Raw genomic sequence first — 8,394 nt, forward strand, 5'->3', positions numbered from 1 at the left:
TAGAGCTGAAAAAAAATAAAACACAAAACTTGACTGTATCTTTCGTTCTTTGGTTGAAGTATAATGAAAAGGTCATTTAACACTACATGTTAGTGTCTTAGAACTTCTGTTTTCTTGGCTTTTAAATAAATGGTTCTGAACTACGTAATATTTTCAGCAATCCCAATTTCTAAAATTCCTTGCTATTTTATCAATCACAGTATATTTAATTGGTTTAAAGAACTATTATCCATATTTTTTCAAAAATAAGAAACTTTTGTGTGTCATTCATTTTCTGGCTTGATTTACTCTTTTCATTGGATATTTTATGAGAAAATAATTTAAGCACACCAAAGGGTAAAAAACTAATCATGCAAAAGACACTAGTATCATATATATACTTGACACACAGAATGAGAAAAATAAATTTGCTCAGGATGAAGGAACGGTAGAAACCATACACGGAAAACACTAGTTTTTGTAAAACAGCTGTGTTTCTTCACAATGGCCAGAAGAGGGCACACATGCACGCTGAAGAACTCGATCGTTGGTTTCAGATGGATTACCTAGACGTAGTTCTCAGTGCACAGCTAGTTTATTGTGCAATGTCTCAGTGCACTTTAGACACCTGATGGATTTGCACCATGTTAACAAAGATCAGTAAGCACAGCTACACATTCCCAAATTGTTTGGAGATCTCAGAATGAGGACACTGCCAAATAATTATTTGGAAAAACTACAGTATTTTAGATCACTCTAAATTTCTCCAAATCTCCTTTTCAGGTTTAAAGAGACTTCTAAACCAAGCCAAGTATGTTGTTTGTTGGTGATAAGCTCTGTGCTACAGGAGGTAATCCATTACAGGCGAGATGCCCGTCCATCCGAAAGGAGGAACTGCACATGTAAGCTTCTGTGAGTCCACAGAGATGATGAAGGAGGAGGAGGAACAGTAGGGTGCGGGGGAGACTACGAAGACCGGATGGTGATGGTGATGGTGGTGGTGGTTGATGGTGATGGAGATGGTTGTAGTTAACAGTTACTGAGGGTTTGGGGACAGACACTCATCCGAGCGTTCTATGTGCAGTCACTCATTTGACCAGAAAGAGAACCCTCTGCAAAGTTCAAGATGAGAGCACTGCCCAGCAGGGGGAGAGGGCAGAGTGGGACAGACCAGAGGGGCACAGGAAGATCATGGCCTAGCCTCAGAAAAGGAGATAGAGTGTCCTTGTCCTTAGCGTTTTAAGATTGTAGGGTTGTCACTGGGGGTTGTGAGTGTCCTAGGTTCTTGGCATCCAAACAAAGAGTCTGGCAGGACACACAGAAGCAGAGGTGAACGCACAGATGTCTTAGTCAGGATAGACCTGTGGGAGCAGGTCGGTGAGAAGAGCTCATAGCCAAAGAAGCCAGGGGTCAGAGTCCCCAAGTGGATTTTACAGGGAGGAGAAGCTCTTTGAACTGGCTCAGCAGCTAACTCCCACCCGGAGGAGTTTCCTCCTTTTTGCCTAGGGGAGTTTTGTCCCTACATGGACCTTTGAGGAACTGTCATGACCCCCGAAGCCTACTCTGTGTTTGGTTGGGCGGCTGGTCAAAACCACAATGCAGATGAGATCATGATGAATTCTAACTGAGTTGGGGTCACCTTGGCTCTTTAGGATATTCTATAGCCCATCTGTCCTGAGGCATGGCATCCTCTTAGAGGTGGGTGTGCTTGGTCATTTCCAGAGAAGAAAGATGCCTATGGCACATTCGCCACCTCGTCTTTCTTGGCTGTGGTCCGGCTGTAAGTGCTGGGCACTCTGGTTTTCAAAGAGCCAGCTTCCTCTATTTCCCTTTGGTCATCAGGATATTACAGGTTTCTCCTCTCTACCTCCTGCCTCAGGAATATGACTCTGAAAATATTAGTTATAGGGCTAGAGGTTAGCGCAGTGGCAGAGCAGTTGCACAGCATGCACAAGGCCCTGGGTTCAATCCCTAGCATGGCAAAATGCCACTAATTGTAGCTGTAATGGTACATTGTGGTTTTTATATTTGTCTATAAGTTGTGGCTTATATTTATAATTTCTTCCTCACTAGTCTGTGGCCTCCAGGAAAGAATGGACTAATTTTCTTTGACTGTCTTTTGTCAGACACAACACCCTACATATATAGGTAACTATATGAAGAATGAGTATATTACCAGACAGTTTCGCCTCAGTAAACAGTACTAAAAATGTACTCCTAAAGCAAGAACAATGTGAGATGCTCTCATTACTGGTCTGAGGTCAGATATTCTACTCCCACTTCCTTGAATGAATAGAATAGGTTAAATACACAGCACATAGCACAGTGAACACAGATGGTGTCTTCTTTAAATTAAATTCCAAGGCAGAATTATTGAAATGTCACTGGCTAATTTCCATGTCTTTGCATGATAAAACACAACTGAGGACTGGCTCACAGCTGTGGAAGCCAGGATGAGAGGTGAGACCTTCCCCAAACTTTCCCAACACTTTAGCCAGGTGGTCTGCTCTCTGAACCATGCCTGCCACAGCCGGCTCTGCTTTGTTGAATGCTTCTGGAAAAATGACCGTTTTTCAAAACAACAACAACAACAACAAAAAAATAACAGCTGCAAGGATTGCTTCCCCAAGGACGGGAGGCATTGTAGAAGTGACCATTCACACCCACAAAAAATCACTTTGATCTGAAAAGCAGGTGTCCCAGACCTTTGGGATCAGCAAGTCAGACCCAGTTGATTTTCAGAAATTTTGCAAGGCAATTGTTGAACTCCTTCAGGTGCTATAAACTTATAACCAAATAAGTTTTATTAAAAGCAAAGATAATAAAAATCCCTAAACTCATTACTTCCTACTTCGTTTGCTTCATTTTATCATTACCCATACTTGGGGGTTGTTTCTGCATGTTGTATTTGTGTAGTGGGACCCCTGCAAAACGTGCTACTATGCACTCCTTACAAATCCCACGTCCAGGGACATGATTTGATAGCATTATGTTGGTATCGGTGGGAGAATTACCACTTTAGAGTGCTGAAGACACTCTAATTCAGGGCCGTCTCCTGCCCCTAAGGAGCTTGTTTTTAACCATTTGCCGGCAGACCCCAGACACACTTTGGACTTAAGTCAACAACTATAGCCACACATCAAAATGTGAATTAAACATTCAACTGAGGACAGTGCTTCAGAGTGTTTGTGGAGGAAGCCATAAACATCTGCCCAACATCCTCTAATCCCTTTGAAAGGAAAATGCCCATAAAATTGCTGGAGGAGACGCTTCCCTGTCTTTTTTTATGAAAGCCTCCATGTGTGGAACTTTACTGCCAAGGACTCTACTCTCCCTGGGAAGTACTTCACAGGAACCAGACTCAGAGAAGACTATATCTCAACTACATTTTAATACACTGGCTGCAAACCTCTAATGAAAAAGCACATCAAAAGTAGCATATTGATCCATCAGCCTTTTTATGATCAGAGGCCCAGAAATGGAGTGGTAAAGCAGAGGCTTATTACTGTGCTAACTGCAGGACAGATGTAGTAGTCAGGTTCGTGTAATGACAAGAAGAATTCTAAGGCAGCTAATTCACTGGGAGTTTTGGGCATCGGGTCAGTTCCTGGCTTCATCCAGTGATGGCAGACAGAGATGGCAAGAGTGGCTGCAGGAGCAGGTGAGGGATGACGTCTTGAACCCGGAGCATTGACAGATGGAAAATAAGCTTGCTCACTTTATAGTAGTTCTCTTGTGAAAACTCAAGAGTTTGCACAAGAATTCCCAGGGGGTCCCACGTGAACTATCCCGTGAATTCATACCTACAATTCCTAAGGACCTCTGTGTTCCTCATCTTTCCATCTCTGTGACAAATGCCTCAGACAGTCATAAAGAGAAAAGGTTTACTTTGGGCTATGGTTTTTAGAAACACCAGTCTATTATAAGGCAGATACTTTGTTCTAGGTCTCTGGCTGGGATACTGAATGTCAGGCTTGAGAAACACATCCCAGAGCAAATCAGCTCACTTGAGGGCCACAAAGAATAAAGAACAGATAAGACATATCTGAGGTCTTACGATCTCCTTCGAGAGCCCTGTCCACACAGACCTAAAGACTTCCCCATGTCCCACCTTTCAAAGATTCTACCACCTCCCAGTAGTGCCACTCTACAGACTAAACTTTCAATTGTTAATGACTTTTGGGATGACACAATTAAGCAATTAAACCAAATCTCACCCATAGTGACCAGTAAAGAAGGAAATATAAAAAAAAAATTGTAGGTATGAACTTAAGTAAACTGACAGAAAAGAAGTCACCACCCTACAGACTTCACCATTAATCAAAGCAATAAAGAAATGACCATGATTTCAAACAGTGGTGGACAAAGGTAGAGTTTTACAAATCAGATCCCTTTTGGGCCAGTATATTTGATAAAATCCAACTCTCTTAAGATAGTTTGCAAATACTTTTAAAAATAGTCATCTTAGTCAAAATACAAAAACAAAAGTAAACATTCACATAGGTGCTACATTAAGTCTAGTCATAACCACTGGGTCACACAGACACAATTCTTTCTTCTGCTTACAAGTTTCCTTCCCATTTATTGATGTTACTCCGGCCCTCAGCATACTCACTGCTACAGATGCCCCAAAACACAAAGTCTTATGTGTTTCTTTAGTCAAGTCTTGTTTTCTTCAATCAATTTGCTCTGTTTTTGCTAATATAATTTTCCTGGGAGTTATTGTTGAAATTATTCACAAAACAGTTATGAATAAGTAACCACACTAATTGAGGCTAAAGAGAAAAAGTAATTTGTTAGGAGAGCAACTGTGGTGAAAGAGAAACATACTCTCATGCTCAAAAGAATATTCATTGATTTCTCTTCTCTGTTTTCATTCCCTTTAGGGGCAGCTTTGGGAAAAGTTTTGTATGGGCAGAGGCTGCTTCTGAGATTATCTGCTTATTCAAAAGCAAAAGAAGCTTATTTTCCACCTGTCCCTGTTATTATTCCTGCCCTCACTTTTTTAAATCTCTACTTTGGAAAAATATTTGTTCAGGAATTTGCCTTACACGGTGATTCATTCCCTCTCCTTATTTTGTACAATGTTTCTACCTTCTAAGAAATTCCACTGCTGAAATATTTCTGGGAAAAATTTAAAATATTTTCCACAATACATGCATCTAGTTATTGCCCCTTTGCAACATGCACCATAATCGCATAAATGAGAAAATATAAAGAAAAACACATTCTCAATAACTCAAAAAATTTCCATACACCTTAATGAGAAAATCTGATAGCCTTCAACCAGTCACTGGCTTCCTATCTTTCCACATAAAGCAACCAGAAGTATCTTTAGAGGAAAACATCAAATTTCTCTTCAGTAACTTTCTGATAGATCCTTGTGCCCTGAAGAAAAAAGTTGAACATTTTTATTAGGGCACTCAAGTTCCTCCAAGACTCGGTTCCAACTTTCTGGTTTTTTCTGCTCTACAGTTATTGATGGGTGACCTGGGGCAATCCCCATGAGCTAGGAACTATATTTAGTACTTTTAATTAATTAAGGTATTTACATCTTATGAGAAGCCAATAAAATATGTTTTATTTATTTTTTATTGAGTTCATTGGTACTTTTTAAGTATACAATACAGTTACAGTTATCACTGGAATCTTGTACCTTTACATGATAGATCCTGGTTCTCATTTTTTCCCCAATAGAGCTAAGAGACAATCTACAATGTGGAAAAAAATGTTTACCAGCTGTTCCTCAGACAAAGGACTATTATCTAGAACATATAAAGAACTCAAAAAATCAGGCCCCCCAAATACAAAGACCTAATTGAAAAATGAGCATCCAAAATGAACAGACATTTCTCAGACAAAGTAAAAGGAGCAGATAAATATATGAAAAAATATTCCACATCACTGGTCATTCGAGAGATGCAGATGAAAACAACACTGAGATTCCACCTCACCCCACAAAGAATGGCTGCTATCAAGAAGTCAACCAACTCCAACTTGGGCCCTGCAGAATGGCTCCCGCAAAGAAGGGTGGCGAAAAGAAGACAGGCTGTTCTGCCATCAACAAGGTGGTGACCCGAGAATATACCATCAACATTCACAAGCGCACCCATGGAGTGGGCTTTGAGAAGCGTGCCCCTCAGGCACTTGAGGAGATCTGGAAATTTGCCATGAAGGCAATGGGGTCTCCAGATGTGCGCAATGATGCCAGGCTCAACCAAAGGAATAAGGAATGTCCCATACCGCATCCGTGTTTGGTTGTCCAAAAAACGTAATGAGAATGAAGATTCACCAAACAAGCTCTATACTTTGGTAACTTATGTCCCTGTTACCACATTAAAAAATCTCCAGACAGTGAATGTGGATGAGAATTAACTTTCAAATAAAGTTATAAAACTGCCACACAAAAAAAGAGAAGTCAACCAATAACAAATGTTGGCGGGGGCGTAGGGAGAAAGGAACCCTTCTCCACTGTTGGTGGAGTGCAGACTGGTGCAACCACTGTGGAAATCATTATGGAGATACCTCAAAGAGCTGGGACTAGAGGTTCCATTTGACTGAATTATTTCCCTGCTGGGTATCTTTTAAAAAGAATTAAAAGCATCATACCACAGTGATATATGCGCACCCATGTTTATAGCAGCACAGTTTGTAATGTTTGGAAACAGCCCAATTGCCCATCCGTTGGAAGCTGGACAAAGACGATGTGGTTTTCTATAAAATGGAATACTACTCAGCCATAAAGCATGAGAAACTGGAGTCATTCATAGGAAAATGGATGCATAGTGAGGCTATAAATGAAATAAATAAGACACATATGTATAAATACCGAAGTTTCTCTGGTGTGAAAAACTAAAAGTGTAAATAAAATGTGTTTTAATTCACTATTTTACAGAAAAGAAAACTGAGGCTCAACAAGGCTAAAAAGTTCCCAGTGTCACACAAGGGGTCAAGGACAGAGTCCAGCCCTGACTGAGGCATTCTGTTCACGCACTAACCATGAGCCCTTGCCACTCTGATCCAGGACTTGCTGCCCAGTCCCTGAGTCCTGCTCAAGCTAGCGCTTTGGTTTGAGTAACATTTTTCCCACAACCTTGCTCAGTCTTCAGGACCCAGTTCCAATGCCACTGCCACCTCCTCCAAGTTCCTGCCAGTGTCTGATTGTCTCGCCTACTGCTGTTGCCAATTGGTTGAGGGTTCTTTTGCTCGACTCAGACAGAAACCACAAATCAGCAAAGAGCAGCTCTGTTAGCAGCCCCGAGTCCTTAATACAATAGCTCTTGGCCCTGGTGTCACTGACTGACTCCCACTAATGCCAGGCTCCAGCAGCCGACACTGCCAGGTGCAGTCTCTGCCACTGCTGTCCACTGCCAACCACTGTTGATCAGCACTGCTTTGCACCAGATGTCAGTCAACTGTGCCAACTGCTGGTCTGTCACCAATCTTCATTGGCTGCTGGTCTCTGGTGCTCTTCATGCTAACAGCCCCTAGTGTCTACAGCGTATTTCTTTCTTTGAAAGCAACTGCTCTGTTCCCACCATTCAGGATAAGAGTCCCAAGTATATTTACAACACCTCCTGAGTCCACACTATCTGAAAAATAAATAATGAGCAGATTTACAAAGCCACCAGAGAAAGCTTGTGTTTGAACAGGACCCGTGCACTCCCACAGGGTACTCAGTATACCCGAAGGAACCCTGCTAGAGCAACCTGAGAAAGTGTGAGGAGAGTGCTGCTTATATAGTAGGTGCAGACGTGCTTTTGGTCCAAATTCAATCTTGCTGATGGGCCAGAACTAGTCTAAACTCAAGCCTTCTGTTTTGAGCTCACTGACTGTTCCAAATCTCATTCTACTTCTTGGTTCGAATTGGAGCCTGCTGCAGTCAAGGCAGACTTCTGGAGCGGGTGCTGGGTGTCCCTTCAAGACAGCTGTGGATGCCGCAGCAGCAGTCTGGTTGACAGCTGTCATGTCTCTGCAAGAAATGGCAGGGCTGAAACTGGGGAATCTTCACAGGGTCAAGCTGTGTTCCTCACAGTTTGTTGGGGTTTGTGGAGGCTGCGAATTTTAATAATGGGCCCTGATCCCTCCTGGAGTGGCAGAAGTGGTAGACCAAGGCTGACATCTTGTCAGAGTGGCCTGGAGAGCGAGCTGCCCCAGTTCCTCCTCAAGGGATTGTGGGGGAATGGAGGGAAGTGAGGGATGGGATGTGACAGCCCCTCTGGCCATCACGGTTCTGCAGCAGAATCATTGCCTTCCCCATTGGTCTATCAGAGGTTCCCTCCCTTAATTGCCTCTTAAAACATTTCACTTCTCTCATCAGGAAAGAAAAGTGGTGCACTTTCACACTGCCTTGATAATAGAGCCTGTTTCCTCTACATATAGAGTCCTAAAAAAAAATATATATATATATACATA

At 42.1% G+C, this 8,394-nt stretch overlaps 1 pseudogene; it reads left to right on the forward strand.

Annotated features, from left to right (window-relative positions):
• Nucleotides 1-5,980: 5,980 nt before the first annotated feature.
• LOC104868960 lies at nucleotides 5,981-6,354 on the forward strand (annotated as a pseudogene).
• The last annotated feature ends 2,040 nt before the right edge of the window (nucleotides 6,355-8,394 follow it).

This window comes from Fukomys damarensis, unplaced genomic scaffold (genome assembly GCF_012274545.1).
Source record: "Fukomys damarensis isolate Sample0158 unplaced genomic scaffold, DMR_v1.0_HiC HiC_scaffold_19, whole genome shotgun sequence".
Classification (NCBI taxonomy): Eukaryota; Metazoa; Chordata; class Mammalia; order Rodentia; family Bathyergidae; genus Fukomys; species Fukomys damarensis.